The sequence below is a fragment of the Callorhinus ursinus genome, unplaced genomic scaffold (assembly GCF_003265705.2).
Source record: "Callorhinus ursinus isolate GAN/ISIS: 27379988/994484 unplaced genomic scaffold, GSC_fseal_2.0 scaffold10, whole genome shotgun sequence".
Taxonomy (NCBI): domain Eukaryota; kingdom Metazoa; phylum Chordata; class Mammalia; order Carnivora; family Otariidae; genus Callorhinus; species Callorhinus ursinus.
The window spans coordinates 19,031,605-19,052,872 of record NW_027397072.1 but is presented as its reverse complement, the minus strand read 5'-3'; positions in this window follow the sequence as shown (position 1 = coordinate 19,052,872).

Below are 21,268 nucleotides of genomic sequence, written 5' to 3'. Positions count from 1 at the left end.
GCTGCAGAGGCACTGAAGTTAGGAAGGGGCAGGTGAGGGCACCAGGCTTCTGCGGAGAAGGTCACTGTGGCAACTGTTTTTGCAGCCTGCTCCCCTGGAGTCCTCCTCCTTTAGGTTTCAAAGACATCCTAAACTCCAGTCCGTCCTTTATCCCTGCACACAGCCAGCAGCCAGGACTGGTCTGTATTCTGTTCTGATTCTCTTATATCCATTCTCACAGTCTCTGTCTTGTGCCTGGACTCTTGGAATAGCCTCCAGCTGCTTTCAGAGCGCTCTTTCCAAGAGAACCTGACTCTATGAGTTTGCTAGGGCCGCCATAACAAAGTACCGCAGCCTGGTGTCTCTCTGGAGGCTGGAAGTCTAAGATCAAGGAGTTGGCAAAGTTGGTTCCCTCCAAGGCCTCTGTCCTTGGCTCATAGACGGCTGCCTTCCTTGTGTGTCCTCCCGTGGTTGTCCATCTGTGCCTATCTGTGGGCTGTAATCTCTTCTTCTTATGAAGAATCTGTCATATTGGATTACAACCCACCCATGTGACTTCATTTGACCTTAATCACCTTTTTCCAGGCCTTACCTCCAAATATAGCCAATATTCTGAGGTGCTAGCGGTAGGATTTCAATATACGAATTTGGGGGGAGGGGCACACAGTTCAGCCAACAATGCTAACGATGCATTTTTCTACATGTGACACATCTCCTCAAACATGATTTTTGTTTTGCTTTCTCGCCTTTGTTCATGCTGTTCTCCTGGTTCTAGGTGCTTCCTTTATCTCTGTCTCCAGAACCTGAGCTCTGTCCCCACATCCACCAGGGAGCCTTTGGTCCTCACAGACTGCTCTCCATGCACAACTGTCATAATTTCCATCTGTTCCACCAGACTGAACACTTCATCCCAATTTTCCTCTGTTCTTTGTTGTTTTATAGAGCATGTTGTGTCTATTCAACTTGACTCTGTGCTCCTTGAGGGCAGAACTCAATGTTTTTCATTCACCTTTGCCTCTATTTCATGTCAGGCATGCAGCTGGTGATAAATACTATTGTTGATTGGTTAAAAACTGCCTTCCATGTGCCCTGTGAGGAGCTCCCTAAATGCTAAGTGAAATACCTCTTTGGTGGGATGGAAGGGTGCTGTCACCCTTGACTGGCTTTGGGAGCCTGTGGCAAAGTCATTTTCACTTTAAGAGGCAATGAATTCAGGGACCTGGGAAGGGTTTAAACACAAGTCTTAAATTATTTGCTTAGCTTTGATTTTTTATTTTATGAGATTCTGGGCAGAGCTGGGAACTATTTGCAGAAGGGGTGTGAAAGAGAGATGAAGAGAGAGTGGGTTTACCTCGATGTTGCCTCATAGAAAAATATGTGTGCACTGGGCAGGGTCTTCTCTGGTTCAGAGGCATGAAAAACTCTGGGTTCTGACCCTGGGCTCACTGGAGGGAGATTTGATTTCTGTTCCTGCCTTTTTGTCCCTCTGCTGGGGATGCATTGAGCTAAGCCACTGTTGAGAATGGCCCCTCCGAGGAAGCAAAGGAAGATCAGCTATTTATAGGCTGAAGTCAGACGTGACCCACCTTTTCAGCCTGTAATTTACAGTATATGATGAGAAAATGAACTTCTATTGCCGCAGGAATGTGAAAGGACAGGAGACTGATTTTTCAGCAGCTTGGGGTTTGGCTTCTGCACTTTTGAAATGTCTGTGAAAATGGCCACTTTGCTTTGCCAGAAGACTGCTTTCCCTGGTCCCTGGTCATTGATGCAAAGGGTGCCAATGTCCTGTCTCTCCCAGGGACTGTGGGCATATTCACAGCTGTGTGGATGGTGGGGGTAGGGAAGTTCCTGTAAGAGGGAGGGAGAAAAAGAGGGCCAGGAAGGAATAGCAGAGATACAATGGATTTAAGGCAGTGCTCTGGTTTTTACAAAGCAGAAAGAGTAGTTCCAAGGAGTGGCCTCCCTGGGGGGGGATGGCTTCGATTGACCTCTTGACCAGAATCTTGGCTATTGTTTGGGCTGTAGCTCCTGGCCTGAGTCAGAGCCCTTGAGGAAGCTCAGAGATTGATGATCATTTCCAGCCCTCAACAGACTATTTCTGGAGTTCTCTAAAGAAATGAAAAACTCAGTGTGTGCTCAATCAAGTAACAAACTTTTATCAAATATCGATCATAGGCTCGGCACTGAGCTAGTTGTAAAGGTGAATAAAACACACATGGACTCTGTTCTGAATTTAGGGGGGAGACCATCACCATGTCAGGCCTCCTAGCCCCGTCCATCCCCAAGCCCTGGCATTCAGCGGGGTGCTCACTAAGGGAGCCTGTGGGCTGCACTTGCATCTTTGCTGGCTCCTGAACTAAAGCCTTGACTCCTAAACTTGCATTTCTGACATAAATCCATGGCATGAAATAAGGTTCTTAGGGAGGTCTTATGGAATAGAACGAGAGGAGATGAGGACAGAACCCTGGGGAGGATCAGCACATGAAGCTAAGGACACAAAGGCAACGGTGAATGAGTAGAAAGAGAGTTAGAAGCAACAAGTCTTAGGGTCTTGGAAGTATGGTTATCAGAAAGTTTCAAGGAAAGAGGAACCAAAAGTTTTAAAAGCAGAAGAAAAAGACTTTGGCAACTGGGAGGTCATAGGTGCCTTCTGGGGCTGTTGCATTAGGAGTGGAAGCAGTTGGTTGAAGAATGAATGGGAGGTGATGAGGTGTGGACAGAGGATGTGGCCAGAGAGCATTCTCTGTAGGTGTTCATTAGATCAAGCTTTGAATTATGTTATTCAGATCTTCTCTAATTTGCTAATTTTTGTTCTCTTTTAATGTATTAATTATTGAGAAAGGTGCTAAAATTTCCCATGGTCATTGCTGATTTGTCAACTTCACATGGTAGTTTTGACAACCTTTATATATTTTGCAATTGTATTCTTAGGTGTGAACAATGTTAGAACTATGATCTTTTCCTGGGACATCATTCTTTTTATCACTGGGTAGTGAATATCTTTGTCTCCAATAATGCTTTTCCCTGAAACTCCATTTTGTCAGGCTTCCTTTGGTTGATCTGTATCTGGTATATCATTTTTCCTCTTCTTACATACAATAGCTGTCTTTTGTTTTGAGTATGTTCCTTATAAACAGCATAGGACTAGATTTCATTTTTCTATCCAATCTGACAGTCTGGGATTTAATAGGTTGAGTTTCATCCATCTTATTTCTTGTGATTACTGATATATTTGAATGTATTCTATTTTTTTTTCTTTGCTTTGATTTCTCCTCTTCTTTTCGCCTTCTTGGGATAGAAAGCATTTTCTTTATTATTCCTTATCCCTGCTACTTATTTGGAAGTTACATGTTCTTTTCCTATTTTCCAATGGTCACTTTAAACATAATTTCATATACACTTTACCTAACATCAGAGTTAATCAATTGCTCAGTCATCCTCCCCCAAAATGCAAATAATCTAGAAAGTTTTAACTTGGATCATAACCTTCCTTATTATAAATTTCTTTCATCCAATATTTTTAGTTCCATCTTGATTTTTATGGTCCTCAAATTAGTCATGATTTTTTTATTATTTGTATTGTTTACTTTTATGCCCATGTTTGCTCCTTTCCCCTTTCCTTCTTACACCTCACTCTTCTGGGTTCTGTTTCCATTTCCTTATTTTCATCCTTTGTATTTGGAGGTAGAAAATTATTCTTCAGCAAAAGTCTGTTAGCAGTAAGTTTTTTTTTGTCTTTACTGTTATTCTTCAGTGATAACTTAGCAGGGTATAGAAATCCAAGTGGACAGTTACTTTTTTCTCAGCTTTTTGAAAATAATATTCTGTTGTCTTCTGTTTTCTTTGGCAGCTGTTAAGACATTTGCTGATATTCTTTGCAGGTAGTGTGTCCTTTTCATCTGGTACTGTCTTTGGTGACCATACAAACTGACCCCAGAATGTAGTTTATTGTTAACCTTCCAAGAATGTAGTTTATTGTTAATGTTCCAAGAACATTACCCTGAATTTTATATGACTAAAATTTTTTTGGACGCCTCTTATTGAATTATGGCACAGTTCTACTGGATTAGTAACACATAATTCTACATGTATATTTTTAGATAAAGTTGAGATTCTAGTATTTTATTTTCACTCCTCAGTGAATCATCTTGTGAATACCCTGTGGTTTTAAAAAGTGGGGTGTGCATAGAATCATCTATTTTAGGAGGCTTGCTTTCATCTTAAGAAGCTGGCCTGTGAGGAAAAGGATGTAGGGGGCAGTAGGTATACATTTAATTTTCTAAATATAAGAGAGACTTGACAATTTGTGATCTGTGAAGAACAAACCGAAAGAGAGGTAGAATCTGAATGTATGAGGAGGGAAGGAAAAGCTGGTGAACAGGGATTGTGGAAAGCTTGAAAAGGGAGAACTTTTCTTCCTCTGATATGGGGATTCTGTTCCGTCTTTGATTCTTAAGGTTTCAGATCTTTCTTCTGAAGGCTAAGTTCATTCAAGTCACTCTGAATCCCCCCTGCTGTCCTTGACCCTGATCATGTTCTTCCATAACTTTTTTTTTGCCTGATGAAAAAAGTCTAAGCTTCCAAAATGACATTCAAGGTCCTCTGAGATTTAGACTTTTCTTAAATTAGACCATGGTTTTATCTCTCATTTCACCTTTTCACTTACTCTGGCTAGTGAGATTAGTCAACTTGCTGCTTTCTGAACATGGCTGACATATTCTCATCTCCCCAGTTTTGGTCCTGAGCCCTCTCACCCTGTCAAGCTAGTTCCTTTCCATTTTATCATCTGTCCAGATATCTCTCTTTCAAGGTCCAACACGTACCTCTCCTATTCTGTGTTTTTCCTTCCCTGATTCTTGGAACTATGCCCCATAGAGCCGTGGGCCTTTCCTGGGGATAGTTCTCACTGCCTACCTTGCGTTGTTATTAAATACAAGTTTCTTCTACCAGACAAAGAACTTCTGAGGACAGAAAAGATGCCTAAATTTACCTCTGTGATCTTCAATATATTTAATAATTAGAGATGCCCCCTAGTGGTCATGAATGAATGTAAAAGATTTTTATTTACATTAGTATGAATACTATTGCCAAGAATTATGAGATCTATCTGCTAGCTGGGTGGCCTTCAGATTTTATGGCAGATGGAACAACTGTAGAGTGTCTGTGAGCCTGACGGCAGGAGTGGCCTCATGCTGGGCTCCCCATTCTGCTCTCACCTATGGAGGGGCCACATAACGCATTCTGCAAACTTGGATAGCAGAGAAGGACTGAGAGACTTAATTGGGATAACAACCCTGTGGCTTCATTGCAAGAGAGAGGAGCCCCTTATTTTGGTAACTAGGGAGACATGACCTACCCCAAGGTCCACTCCTGCCTTGAGGTCTCTGGGAGGGTGAGTTTGGTTACTGCCCTTCTTTGAGGCTTCTATAAACATGAGAGAGCAAGGAATGGACTAGACTGTCTCTAAGGGATGTTCTACTCTGGTAGTCTCTGGAGCCATTCCTGATAAGACCTTCTTTGTTGTCTCCTTTCTTCCTATTGCTTGATAGCTTGACTGCATTTGGTTCTTTTTGTGGTATTCAGAGAGGACCTGCCAGTTAATCTGTCCACCTAGTCCTAATTAAGAATGACCAAGAGGCTAGACATTCATGATCCTGTAATCAGTTCCTAGAGTTTCTCAAACTTTTCCAAAGGAGTGACACAAAAGCAGTGAGTAGAAGCCCGAGATTGTTCCAGAATCTGACAAAGATGAGGAGGTACCTTTATGATAAAGGCAAGAAGAGCCTGTAAGGTCCAGGGCCTCACTGAATCTGAGGATGCCTTGTCATCTACTTGTAATTTAAAGCTGACAGCTGAGCAGGAACTTTCCAGGAACTTTTGTGAGATCTGATAAAGAGTAAAGACTGTAGGAAGGTGTCACAGACTCACACTTTGCCACATTAAGGATAGCAAAGTAGCTTCTGCATTTTTCTCTCCACGGCTCAGCATGGCCTGGCTAATCAAGGGGTTTGGCAGTATCAGCCACCAAAGACACTTCATTTCCTTGACAACCTCTATGGCATAGGGTGGGTGCCGTCCTTCTCATCACGAACTCCCAGGGAAGGTGGGAGTGAACTTACGTGAATGTGCCCACCGTGTCCCAGGACCTGCACCAGGGACCTGACATGCCAGGCGCTCAATACTGGAAGGTTCATACTCACCCTCCTCCCCTGTGAGTTCATGATGAGAATGACAGTGTGAAATACACTAAGCTTCTTGACACACAAATTAGAGGCTTTGTTCTAAGAACAGCAAAAGCCACTGCCTGCAAGAGCAACTTCCAGCAGCTTCTCTGTGCCCGGAGTCTGCGTGCAGAGCAAACTGCCCACAGGGGGCAGAGGCATCGGCTGGGGAAATTTTATATGATTAGTGGGGTGGAGTCAGACCCTCAGCAGCTCAGCGCCCTGCCAGGCCTGCTGAGCAGCCACCCCTTGGTTCAGAGCAAGGCTTTCCACAGCAATTGTTTTCTGCTCTTTTTTCTGAATTGCAAAATGTGTCTGAATGATGGATGGGACTGGGAGGAGCGATCGTGGGCCTGGACTCTTTGATGCTTCAGCACATTGTGGGTTCCGGAGGGCAAGGGATGGCCAGCTACTCTGTTTCTGGGATGCATTCAGCGATCACTCACTAACCCTTTCCTGTGTGCCTGGTAGTTCCTGTGCTGTTGGCTGTCACCCTACCAAGATGGTGCCTTCCCTCAAGGATACCTTGAGTCTAGTGGGGGAGCCAGAGGTACACACGGATCTGAGGCAGAATGTGAACAGTGTAGTGCAGTGTGCTCAGTCTTTTCAACATATGTCTCCTGTGGAAAAACATAAATCTTGAAAATTCCTTTAAAGTTTGTGTTTCAAAAGCAATAGAGTGGGTTTTTTTTTTTTTGGTTTCAAAATATGAAATTATAATATTGAATATATTTTAAAAACTACACATGTCCTCCCTGAGATGATTTTCAAAATTTTTTATTGAGGTGTAGCATGCATATATAGTATATAGTATATGAATTTTTACATACATATGCATTGGTACGAATACCACTCAGATATATATGGAGTATTTCCAGCTCTCCAAGAGGCTCCTTCATGTCCCTTCCAAGTGAATCCCCCCACCCCACTCACTCAGAAGTAACTGCTATTCTAATTTCTGTCAGTGTAGATGAGTTTTGCCTTTTCCTGAACTTCATATAAGTACAATCATATGTTTATGATTTGTGCCTGGTTCCTTTGTTCATGTTCCATGTTGCATGAGCAGTAGTATATTCTTCTTCCTGCTGGGTACTATTCCATTACATGACCCCACATGATTTATGTATCCATTCAACTCCTTTGAGAATCACTGGTGTGGTATAAAAAGAGCTGTGTTTGCAGCCAGATGTAGAAAGTCACAGCTTCTTTTCCACATGACCCAGAGCCAGTCACTTCAGCTGGCATCTTGGTTTTCTCATTTGTAGAAATGGAGGGGGTCATTGTATTTACCGTGTGAGGAGCCAGTGTGGGTGATGCCCCTGGCACATAGTAGGCATTCAGTGGATGGCAGTGAGGATGACAAAGGGATGTCAGAGTCGTGTGTTTGTTGCCTTGGGCACGCAGAGGCTGAAGAGCTCCCTTTACATGCAGGACATCAAGGGAAGGCCTTAGCCAGGCGTGCGGAGTGGGTTGCACTGTAGTAAGAGGTGCCCTGGGGGAGGGCATTGGGTGAGCAAAGATACAGGGCTGAAAATGCAGGGCATGTTGGAGGGACAGCCCTGAGGAGCATACCAAGAGGTGAAGCTGTGAAGTCCTCGCACCTGAGGGGCTTCCACGGTAGCTAGGAAGAACACACAAGTCAGCAGCACAAGACTGTGCTTAGGGCCAAAGGAAAACACTACTGGACTGAGCTGTTGGAACCAGAGGCAAAGAGGTTCTGTGTGCTAGAGAGTTCTAGAAAGCCATCTGGGATAAAGTGGGCCTGGAGCTGGCCTTTGAGTGATGGTGGAGAAGAGGAAGGAGGTCTCTGTGGGCATGGTCAGGAAGGCAGGAGCACAGCCAAGGCTGTGGAAGTGGGAACACTAGAGCAGATTTGGGGGATGACAAAATCTAGCCCCTGATTCCCACCACTGCTACCACTGCCACTCTGGCTAGTGTGTTATGAGCACTTACTGTGTGCCAGACACTGTTAAATCGAACATAGATATTCTCATTTCATCTTCACATGGTTAAATGAAGGAGATCCAGTTCTGTCCATTTACAGATGAAGAGACCAAGTTTCAGGGAAATTAACTAGGCTGAGGTTCTCTAGCCATTTCCCTCAGGGTTTACTCTTCCTTTTGGGTGAGAGGAAGATCAACACATTGCCTCACGTCCCCTGGACAGCTGAGCTAGGGTCTCTGCTGGCAGCTCTTATCCCTTCTCAGTACCTCAGAACTGGGCAGCGCAATGGGTGGACAGTTGGTTCCAATTAGGTTGCCCTAAAGGGATTGTGGGTTGGGGGTGCTTCTGAGATGTGTGTGAACAATTTCCATGTTTTTTTTTTTTTTAAAGATTTTTTTTATTTATTTGACAGAGAGAAACACAGTGCGAGAGGGAACACAAGCAGGGGGAGTGAGAGAGGGAGAAGCAGGCTCCCCGCTGAGCAGGGAGCCCAATGCGGGGCTTGATCCCAGGATCAGGACCTGAGCCGAAGGCAGACGCTTAATGACTGAGCCACCCAGGCACCCTAATTTCCATGTTCTTGGTAGAGGTTGGGAGTTGGGTCTTTATTTTGCTCTCCTGGCTACTCTGGTCTGTCTCGAGGAGAGATTTGGGGGCAGGGTGTGTTATGGGCTGAATTGTGTTCCCCCCAAATTCGTGTGTTGCAGTCCTAACCCTAGGTACCTGAGAATGTCACTGTACTTGGAGTCAGGGTCTTTTAGGAGGCAGTTAAGTTGAAATGAAGTCACTAGGGCAGCCCTAATCCTGTATGAGTGGTGTCCTCGTAAGGAGAGGAGATTGGAGCTCAGGCACACACAGAGGAAAGACCATGTGAAGACCCAGGATAGACAACCCAGTTGGTAGACGACCATCTGCCAGGCCAGGAGAGAGGCCTTAGAAGAAACCAAACCTGATGATACGTGGATCTCAGGCATTCAGACTCTCTATGAGAAAATAAATTTGTGTTGTGTAAGCCACAGTCTGTGGGACTTTGTTATTACAGACCAGCAGATGAATAGGGGGTGTCATTCAAGTGATCTGAAGCTCAGAGGGGAAAACTTAAGGTTTTAATAACAACACCACAATGTTAATAATCACTGTCAATGTACCTTGCATGTGTAAATGCTGAAAGGCCATTTTGTGGGTGACATAACTTGGGTATAAACAGGACAACAAATATTGATATTTCTAATCAATAGAGCAGAATTTCTTTGTAAAATCTGCACTGTGCAAGGGTCCCAAGGAGTATTCAGTTGTGAGTGCTGCCTGGTGATACTAGTTCATCTATAGGTCAGATAAATACAAAATAATTCACCTTAATTTTCTTGCTTATTTTCTGAGAAATGCTTGTGCCCCTTCGGTGGTTGGTTGGGTGCCAGGGGTGGGGGTGGGATGGAGGTGGGGGTGGGTGGGCTGCAGGAAGGAAGACCTGTAAGAGGCCTCAGGTTCCTTAGGTTCCTTTTCTCAAACATCCTTTGAAACGAGATGTGTCTAGACTCCAGGGGCGGCCGGAGCACGCTCACAGAGGAGATATATCACAGAGATATATATCCCGGGACGGTCATAAAAGTCTCCGCTTGTGATGCGTTTGGGTGAGTTACAGAACCAATAGTTTTGATCAAGTGCCCAGCTGTACTCGATTAGCAGAAGGATAATGAGAACTGAGCCGCAAGGGAGGGGCAGGGGGAGGGCAGTGGGGGCGGGGCTGGGGAGGTGCGGTGGGAGGAGCCTGCAGCGTTTGCCTGTCAGAAGCCATTCTCTGAGCTTCTGGGAGGGGCCTGCCTCAGCAGGGCTGGGGGATCCTGGGGCCAACTCTGAGCAGTAATAACCCCTCCGCTTGGTGCAAGGTGCTTTCACTTGTACCCATCCCAGTTCCTCCTTACAGCAGCTCATGGGGGACAGAGAGTCAGGGAAGTGCATGCTCCCTTTGGGGCCGGAAGTTGGGAAGGGGGTGGGACGAAGCCCCGAGGTGGTGAAGAGGGAAGGGCAGGGAGAGGGAGGAACCCGCTCTGATCTCAGTGGTACCAGGGCCGTGTGTGCAGGGTTCAGGTTCTGGCACTGTCTTTTTATCCTGGCTTACCCTTGTCTGTCTTTCTGTGTTCGCCTCTGGACTCCTGCTCTGCCTGCCTTCTTTCATCTCGTCCTTGTTTCCTCCTGCCTTCGCTTCCTCACCAGTCTCTCGCTCTCTCTCGCTCTCTCTTTCTTTCTTTTTTTAAGGTTTTATTTCATTTGAGAGAGAAAGAGCGCATGCACGCATGTGCGAGAAAGGGAGGGGGAGAGAGGGAGAGGGGGGGAGAGCGCGTGCGCAGAAGCAGGGGGAGGGGCAGAAGGAGAAGGAGAAGCGGGCTCCCTGCCGAACAGGGAGCCCAATGCGGGGCTTCATCCCAGGACCTTAGGATCATGACCGGAGCCGAAGGCAGACGCTTAACCCACTGAGCCACCCAGGTGCCCCCAACCAGTCTCTTATAGAACTGCTTCCCCTTTCTTCTCTCCCTGTTTTCTTTCCCATTTTCTTCTAATTTTTCTGAATAGCATTAATAGTAACTTTTTAGAACTAACCTTCATTGGAATTTAACATTCAGTGCACACCAGTTGTGACTGGGCATCCTGGACATGCTGAAAAGGAGAGAAGAGCCAGTCCTCACAGAGCTGAGAGTCCAGAGTGAACACTGACGATCAAATACGAAATTATTGTAAGATGAAGTTAGGGTTAGAAGGTCCAATGACTAACTCTCCTCTTCCTCACCCAAGAGCTGAGCCAACCAACATACAAGATGAGAGGGTAAGGCAGGTGGCAAATCAAACCGGCACTGAAATTCACAGGAAGGTGTTATTGAAGAATGCAGTTTATACCTTCAGACAAGTGGTCTGCCGGACACTGAATCTCAGAGTTTGTCCAGCTGGTCCACCAGTTCCAGCAGCCTGGGCTAGGGCAAGTCTCCCATTTGCAGCAAGAGAGCCTGCATTCCACTGGAAGCCTCAGGGGATGAGCAAGCAGGCCTGGGATGTGCTTCTCACAGGGAACTTGCTCCCAAGAGGGAGAAGGAGGGCTGGGTTACCCAGGTCAGGTGCCCCTTCTTCCCCTTTGTAAGAATCAGTATAAACTCAGCATGGATGAGCGAGGGGTGAAGAGAGGGGCCAGGAGTGTGATGCTAGTGGAAGCTCATCTCCAGTGGAAGAACAAGGCAGGAGTGGAGAAGTAGCTCCCCACCTCCTCTGCCCTGTGCCGGCAGTCACAGCAGGGGTGTGTATATGTTTGTGTTTGAGTGTGTGTGACAGTACATAGGAGGAACCTAACCTCACTTAATGGAGGACATGACATCTAATCTGAGACTTAGAGGATTGCTACCTACCTTGATGTGATAAAGTGTCAGACAAAATTCAGAACAAAGTATGCAAATTTACTTCTCTCTTTCTCCTTCTAAACTTTTTCTTTATAAAACAAAAATCTGGGGAAGTGTCTTATTCAGTTATTCTGTCAACAGATATATATTTAATGCCTATTAAATGCAAGCTACTTTACCTGGCAGGAGAAATAGATTAATAGGATGTGGCTTCTGCCCTCCAGGAGCATTCAGGCTGTATGCTGAGTAAGACATCCTCATAGAGGGCAGACATGCGAGGTGGGGCCTGGGGCATTGGTTGCTTGTTGTTGAAACAAAGGAAGAGCTCTAAGTCAGCTACAGGAGGGTTTTATGGGGCTCATTTGGGGAAGAAGGAATTTCTTATTAAGGGGAGGAGGTGGTATTTGAGCCAAGCCTTGAATGGCGAGTAGGATATAAACAGATTAGTCTTGACCTAAGTAGAAAGAACATCATCATCAAGGACATGGAGGCCATCCAAAGGATGGGTATTTGCCGGGATTAGTGAGTAGTCCAGTGTATCTTCTATACTATATAGGAAGGAAGAGGTTGGAAACATCAACTTTGAAGAAGAAGTGGGACCCAGACTCTTGAAAGTCAGCATAAGGGTCTGCCCACACTTTGATCAACGGTGCTGATGAAGGTTGCTGAGCAGGAAGCATCATGGATTAGATGGGTGTTTAGAACACTCAGGCCCCTTGCGGTGCTCTTTGGGTTGGAGGGAACAGAACTTGGAGACGGTAGGGATGTTGGAAAGCTTTGGAATAGTCCAGGTTAGAAGTTCTGATCGTCAGCAATGGAAGTGAGGGTGGAGTATGTGGGTAGATTTGAGGGGTTGTCCCATTCTGTGGCTTCCCCAGAAGTGCTCCACTGCTCCCCAGCCGATGAACACAGAATGGGAAGAAGAAAGGGGGGCAGCTTCCTCATGATTGGGGCCGGTCAAGGTAGACTCAGAGGAAGCTCCTATGTGTGTGGAGTACAGGCCCCAGTGAGAGAACACTGTGGAGTCCAATGGGACAGGCTTTCGTGCCAGGTCCTGTGTCACTGGGGAGTGGCGGGGTAGTAAAGAGTGGACCCAGCAGGTGGGCCGGTACTCAGTGAGGTCTATGGGCTTCAGTAGGAGCACAAGGGTTGCACATCCTCACTGTTGGGTTTTGTCTCATCATGTAAATTTAGGGTCCACCAAAGGCAGAAACAATAAGGAGAGCAAGATCCAGAGAGATAGACTTAAAAACAAATTAATGACATGAAGAAGCTGGATCTGAGCAGCATTCTGAGCCCTGGGTGCGGGTCTCTGCTGTAGGTCGTTGTCACCTCCCTCCCAAGGTGCCTGTGTTCCTCCGTCACTGCTTGGACTTCATGACTTACTTGTTCTCAGAAAGAGAAAGGAGCTTATTAAGTGAAGTGGCTGCCAAGTGTATTTTAAGATGAACAAAGCCTAGATCATTTTTTTTTCTCACCACATACCATACATAATTATATGAAGGGCAGGATTTATTTGGTTTGTATTATGATTTTTTTCCCTCAGGCTTAATTACAGTGTTAAAAAGGCAACTATAACTTGAAAGAAACAAGCTCTACCGTCATGGAGACCAGCATGACCATTCTGGGTTTGAAACACAGTTTCTTTGTGAAGGGAATTAATTGTATATGAAACTTTGGGGCTTATGTAAAACACATTTTTATGAAAATAAACTTGAACAGTCATTAAAATGAATAGTTGTCTTAAATAAGACTCAAACTGCATGGTGGTGCCAAGGAATTTTAGATGCCTTCTTTATTGGCTTTGTTTTGGGTTCAACTCTGCATTTTTAAGACAATATCAGGATCCTGGAGGTAAGTCTTGGCTTATAATTGGGAATCAAATGTATAATTCCAATGATGGATTAATAGGGGTTGTAAGAAAATGAAAAAGCTTGAATAGTATTTAGGCCTAAATAACTTCATGAATAAATAATTCTGTGTTGGAAAATCCAACATGTTAGCAAGGAAGTGTTGCCTGATAGTTTGGCCTCAGACTAAGTAACCAGTTAATGGAATGCAGCCTTCCAGCTTTGGGACAGTTCTTTGGCAATGTGTAGATCAGAAATGTGAGTGATGACCCCCAATTTCTCCTCTGCCAGCATTGACACAGGATGTCTCTGGCTTAGAGATCTGTATGGTTCGGGGATGAGTCTAGAGCTGAGCTCTCAGCAAGTAGTTTAGTGGAAACTGGAGCTTAAACAAGCTCTTCCTTGGAGGAGGAGGCAGGGGTTATACACCTTTGTGCCTGGTATTCTGCTGCTCTCTCTGCACCTCTCTACTCTTGCTGGGAAGGTGGTTTTTGAGCAGCACTGCTCAGTAGTGTGAGCTCAACTCCTGTTCTGGGGCAGATGGGAAAGTGACATCCTTTTTAATTGGTGGGAACTTGGGCTCATGTCTCCAGTCCTTGGAAGAATGCCTCACTGTTTCCACACCCCAACCACCCACACACATGTGGTCCCTACCCCACTAAATCACTAGCATTTCTCCTCTCCTTAAGGGTGTGTTTTCCTCCCTGCACTGAGATCCTCATGGTTATTTAGATAAAAACTTGCATAAGAAAAAAGAAGGAAAGGTCTTAGAACTGTATGTAAGGATGTACAGGAAGAATGCCCTCATCTGGCTTTGTATCAAGGTACATAATTTGACTGATGGTACATTGATCTCAATTCCAGAACAGGCAGTGACACCATTTTGTATTTCCTTTCGGGTTCTGTTGAGTTCTCAGTGATGCAACATCGCCTCCTATAGATCAGTACCCTTCTCTACTCACTTCTCTGATTCCCTTCTTATAGTTCTTCCCTGGTTTAAACAGAGACATCCAGGGGCAGTCTGAGGCCTCCAGACTAGTGGCAATTTGTATAATGAAGTGAGGGAGGTCATACCTGTCAGGCAGCAGAAAGTTTCCAGGGAGGTGTCTCCTGCAGCCTCCAGGTGCCAGTGTGAGCTGCTCTAGGAAGGTCTTGTCTTTTGCAGAGTGTGCCGGATGCACCGTTACCACTACCGGCCTCTGGGGCTATTCCTCTGACAACTTTTCTCCCTTCTACGCACATGGTAAAAGTATTTGTGGACTGTGGTGTAATGGTATCAGACACATTGTTCCCATGGCAATTATAGCCCAGGCCCCTTGGAATAGTGAAGCTGTTTAGGTGGCTTTCTTTAACGGTAGACGTGGGGCTGACCTCCACATCCCTATAGTCATCTTCTAGAGAGTGAGGACCAGGTAGGCTCTACGTTCTGTATGGAGGGGGGACCCAGGGCAAGGCAGGGAACATTTTGGGTGCCTGGAAAGACTTGTGCAATGATTTATTTTTCATGGTGGAAACACATTCAGACCTAGATGTTCTGAAGTGCATTTTGGTCTGGCCCCCAAATTCGTGACTGGAAACATGGAGCCTTGACATTTCCTTTCCCTTTCAGTGGCCTGACTCAGTGAATCAATTCGAACCCATTAAGATTTCAGAATGACAGGAGGAGAAAATCCTTCTAGTGAACACTCTTAGGATACTGTGACTGAACACCATTTCCTTAGACCTGGACCATTTTCTCGTTTTGAAAATCCCATCAATTGCAATCCCCTCCTTGAGGCTGAGCATCTGGTTTTTACTTTCCTATTTCTTGACTCAAAAGCCTACAGCAAAGGCTCGTAGATATATGAATTACATACTTGTTAGTAACACCATGTTGCCCCATGTTTAAGAGGTAACATGGAAAGAATTTTCAATTTTTCTGGGTTTATAAATCTAAAGAGATAATTATCCTTCAAAGGAGTGGGGTGGCCACTGGGGTCAGGAAACTCGGCATGCAGACCTGGGCTCTGCTCCCAACTAGTCTTATGATCCGTGTTTGTAGGAGTCTCAAGTCAAATTGTGTGTGTGATGTCTTAAGCAAACTAGTTTTCTGTGGGCGCACAATTGAATTTTTAAAAATCTAAATGAAGCACATCTTCTCCGGGAGCGCATCTGTTGCACAGAGTGAGGCCCATTCCATCAATATAGTTGCCTGCAGAGCAATGAGGTCATCCCCATCTAATTCCTGAAACCAGAAATGAGGATAACAGGCCAGTATTAAATATTAAAGTTTTTCACATTTTGCTGTTCTCTTCCAGAGAACACAAAGAGCACTGACATATTTCTGGAGCTCAGGTGGATAGCTAATGGACTGGAGGAGCTTTCAACTCAACTGGAGCGATACATAAAGAGAAAACTTAATTATAGTTAGGATTCAGTGGGTTAACTGGGTAAGCAAGTAGCCTCTGTATTTCATAGCATCTAAGACACTATTGATTTTAAGATGCACCATTATTTTATGTACCTCTGAGGAAAAAAGTACTGCCAATTAAACTATGACCACAATGCTTTACAGCTTATAATTGTAATTCTGCCTTATTGAAAGAGCTCTTCAAGGTTTGTGTAGATACTTGTGCATACATTAAAATGAAAATACAAGCAAAATATGTTGGTTGCAGTATTCCTCAGCGGTCTTCACAAGATGGGCTCTTCTCATGGACTCTGATTTAGAGTTGCTGGCGTCTGTGGTTCTCCAGGCAACGCCTCCCTCCGTGACATTAAGAACAAGGATTATGAGCATTTCTTCCCAGACCACTACGCCATCAGTCTGGGCTTTTCTTTCTAGACCCAGACACACATTTACAAGTTCTAGAGCTGGTGTTTTCTTGATCTTACCAGAAGGTAAGAATCCAGGACTCATTTTTTCCAGGACTCATTTTTTCCCCCCTCAAATGCTCCTTAAGTGGTTTGGGGATTAAAAGACCAAGGTTTGTAATTATGTAACCTTGCCACCAGGACAGCAACCAAGTGTGCTCATGTGTGGACAGTGACAATGCTATAACTTCCATCTTGCTTGATAACAATTGTAAGATGCCACCACCAACACCATGAGGGCTGCCCTGATGAGTTGCTTCCTACTTCTTATTTCCTTCTTCCCTAATCTCAGCCATTATTTGTAGAAGAGTCTCAGGTATAACTCATCCAATTCGGTGCATGGATGAGGATGCCTCATGTTCTCAGTGGCCAAGCCCTATATGATTATTACATGGAAATGGGAAGTAGAAGAGAGGGTGGAGCCTAGATTCTTGCTTTTGAGGATCAGTGAGTGCACTCAGTAGTAACATGGAGCTCAGAGAATGATCCAGCTTAAACAGCTCCTGCTCATAAGGTCCTGCTCCAATACCCTTGCTGTGCTGACACAGTGGCCCATACTTAGCTCTGTCACAGCATGCTCCGTGCTGTGTGGCATATCTCTGTGTAGGTGGCCATTGTGATCTTGAGAGCAGCAACCATTATCGATTCATCTTTGTAACCCAGTGCAAAGTGCAATGCCCAGGCTTTAGTAGACTCTGGATGGAGGTTTGCTAAAAGAATGAGGGTGGAAAAAATGATGCAGGAAATGCTCAGGGGCAGGGAAATGTCAGCCAGATTTAGAGAAGATGGGGTCTTGCTGCTTGAGATGGAGGGTGTGTGACAGGAAGCAGTGGAAAGTTGGAGCAGGAGGTTAGGCTGGCACGGGAGGGCTTTGAGTGCTAGCAGGAGGAAGATTGGCTGCACAGAACCTGACAAAGACTATTTCAGAGCCCCTGTGTGTAATCCAACACATATGTTACATCACAGATGACCGTATGTGTGGCAAAATGAATTGGTCAGTATTAACCATATATAGGGTGAGGTGGTTTAAATAGAGAAACTGATTCTCTTTAGTCAAGTGGGTTATTTTCAAATAGTAACATTCATTCATTCATTCAATTAAGATTAATATGATGGCCATGGACCAAGCATTGAGGACATGTGGATGTGTAATTTGTGCCTTGAAGGAGATTACTTTTGTGAATACGTAACTTTGGATACATAAATATATAAGGTATATGTAGGATTCTGTGTATTCTATTCAGACTGCATTGGGGGAACTAAGAGATTGTTTTTACATGGATGGGTCAAAGGAAGTTCCACAGGGCCAAGATGATTTTTAAGATATTTATGACCAAGACATAGATAATTGTCCTCTGTAGAAGTATTCCCACAGAAGATTGGTATCCCCTGACAAAAAGGGTTCTGTGGTTAATTATTAAGTTGAGAAAATGGAGTATAGTCTGTCCCCATCTTGAATTCACAGTGTGTGTGAATGCATTACAGCTCCTTCATGATCAGCAATAAAAACAAACAACAAACAAAATGCCAGCTTATTTGGTTTAATCTACCATTTTTCCAAACTGCGTTGACCACTGCGCCTTTCTGTGGTGAAACACCTATTAATATTTTAATATTTTAACACCTATTAATATGTCATACCTATTAATATCTTCGCATTATAGTTCAGGAAACATGACTGCTGCTGATTTGGACGGAGACTTGACTGAAGGCATTGAGCACTGGATATCCTTTCCAATACTGTGAATTTCTGCTCTTATTGTTCTCACAAAGAATTGATACTTGTTATATGTGTGTGAACGCATGTATTCATAGGCATGGTTTGTGCCTTTTAGTGTCCAAAATTCTTTTAGCAGAGACCAAAAAATGTATGGCTTCTGCCTCAAAAAGCCATGTGACTTTTTGTGGGAATGACTGTTGTATTGATATCACCTGTTATTACACTAAAAATGCAAATGATGTTTATGAACTAATTTGGAGACTGGAAAAATGTGTATGCTTTGGACATTGCCCTTAGTACTTCTGTAGAATAAGGGCTTCTAAGACATTCTGATTGTTGCAATGTTTTCTTAGACCTTAGTTTTATATGTAATTTTGGTACGAATGCAGAAATCACTTGTCAAATTACCTGGAGATTTTTTTCATCTCAGTGGCTGAATATGTAAAGCTCAAAGCAAAAAGGACCCCTAATGTTATAATGAAAAAGTTCAGTTTTAACTGAGCAATAAAATAAATGTTCACCAATAAACTTATTCTGAAGATTCTATTGTGTCCAGAAGGTTTGAAATGACTTTTGCCATTTGATCACCAGTATCCTGGATTAGGACATCCCCATCAAACATGTCTGCAAAGTGAAATCTCATATACCAAACCCATATTTCCAGTTTAAACAGAAATATATTCTGATCATAGACTTACAGGCAATGTTCAGTTTATATTGATTGGTTGATTAGTTGTCTGAGAGCACTAAAATATGGCCATGGTCATCCCTAGTCCTCCCAGTACCTACTCCCCTCCTTTTACTCCATGAATAGACCATAGCAGAGTTTAGCAGAGCATTGCAGCCCCTGACCAGAAAAACATGACAAGTGGTTGCTTTGTGGTCATTTGAGACATGGCTTCAGGGCTGACACGATTTCCTTTGCATGTATTTGGGTGAAGAGAGGGCTTTTGAGAAGTATGTGTTAAATAAATGAATGAGTGAACGAATGAATGCATGCCAGGTCGCCTTCAACAATATTCTCACTTGAGCTTTTTACACATCGGAGGGCAGATCTGTGGATTTCTGAGCAGGGCATCATTCTCTCCTTGACTTACAAAATTCATCGTAAACCTGACCAGATGATGCTCAGCGAGTCCTCAGCATAGCTAGACTTGAAAATATTTTTTCTCCCCCCACCCCCCGCCCCAAGTGTGTTCCCTTCACAACCCTCCAGCCAAGCCCACTCTGTCTGGGAGAGGTGCCAGGAGGGAGGAGTCAGGGAGCATGCCTTGAAAGGCATCTAAGGGTAATGAGAAAAACACATCTCACTGTGCACACAGCTCCTTCTGCCTTGGCTGCCTGTGAGCTTGTGGGAGAGGCTGAAAAGCACATTCTTTAAAATCCTGGCCCTTAAAAGGAATGCATTTTGGGCTGAAATGTCAGTTTGGCTCTGCCCTGACCGCAGGACAGTTCCTTTATTGCTGACTTTTTGACATGGTAAAACCCAGCCCCTTCCCTTCCACTCTGGGGATGGTTCCTAGAACTGATGAAATTTCAACTGTATTGGATTTTTATCACAATTCAAGGATTTTACAAATTGCATTTCTGTCCTTCCTTTTTGGCTTCCTCCCCCACCACCCCTGTCTCAAAACCACGTCTTATCCGAACCAGTGGCATTAAATGTCCAAGTAAGCCTTTGCTTTGGACCCTGGGGTCAGCTGAGTCACATCCATTTCTCTCCACCTTTTAAGAAGCCAATACGGGCCTCCACCTCTTTTGCCCGCAGCAGGTTGGGTCAGATGGTGGGTGGCCCAAGGATGAGCTCATCAGCTTGTCTCACTGCCCAGCTCACAGCTCCTCTTGCTGAACTGTCACTTGCTGAGTTAAATCTGAAATTCCTCAAACATCATTCTTCAGCTATTTTTGTCTTTGGAGATTTTAAGCTTCTTTAAATGTATTCCAACTTTGTTTGGAAATTTGGTTTCTCTGACTTTTGACCTTACAACAGGCCCCCTGGGTTTAATTGCCTAACATTAGTTTAGAATTGACCAGACATTACTTCTCCCCTTTCCTTGCAGTTGTAAAGACAAACTGTGACTCCTACAGACAAGGGGCCTCTAACTGGCTTTGTTCACCCCTGTCCTGGATTTTCAGAGGCAGACACGGCGATCAGTCTAGTGGCTTTCTGTTTCAATAGACAAATACTCATTGGATACCTACTTATGAAAGATATTCAAGGGTGGTCTGGTAAGACCGCTGCATAGAAAGTGGAGCCCCAATTTAGATAAAAGCCTCTTTTGTTCATTCACTGGTCTGGGGGTTCTATGGCCCAGCATGGCAGGAGGCAGTCTGGCGGTGGTAAGGATAGCTAGTTTACCTTTTAGGGGTTTGGACTTAAGATGAGATAAGATGTACATACAGCAAAATGATATCCCAGCAGGATGAAGCTATCACAAGCAAAGTCCCTGGGTTCACAGGAAGGAGGAGGAGGTGTGGTTGGGAATGAAGCAAGCAGGGTAAACCGTGTGTCTTGAGCACAGGTGTAGCTTCTGCAGGGCCTGAGCAGGGCCCAGAGAGGAATCCTCTCCTATCTGCAGGCTTAAGGAGCTCGCAGTCAGCTGGGGGAGAGGAGGCCCACGCAGCACACTGTGACAGCTTGTCCAGGGAGAGGCACATTCCTGAGACTCAGCCGTGGCTGGATGTCACTGTCCAGTTAGCCCTTGTCATTTGTTCTCCTTACTACATGGTGAGCAGCTGGCCTGAAAGTTACAGTCATTCTGGAAAGACTTGTGTCTCCGTTTCCAGCCATACCTGGCAGGGATGACCAGGACAGACTGGCAATGACCTGAGCTTTGGTGACCGCCTCCCATCCTTACTCCAAACCAGGTTCTAGCCATCTCCGTTTTCTAGGTTTCTAAGTGACTTTGATTTTCAATATAGTTACAAGTGTCTTGGGCCTTTAAATGTAATGCAATGGCTTTTAAATAAGTGCAGAGACACAGGAGAAAAGGGCATGACAGATTTTCCCCTTAGCTCCCTAGCCATTAACCACTGGTGTTTGCCTGCCTGGCCACTGGAGTAGCACTGGAGGGCGGGTGGTGACAGAACGAGAGGCACAGTCTGCAGAAGGAAGGAAAGGACTTTAGAAATCAGCATTTTGAGTGTTGGGGTTTTTTTCTGTTGTTGTTGTTTGTTTTTTTTCAGTAGGAATGACTTTGTTGTCCCTGTACTGAAAAGTGGGCTGTCATGTTTTCACTTCTTCCCATGAATGATCTCTGAGTAGGTGGGAAATTGCCAGGCTGGAGGGATGTTTGTGCTATGTCCATATAAATG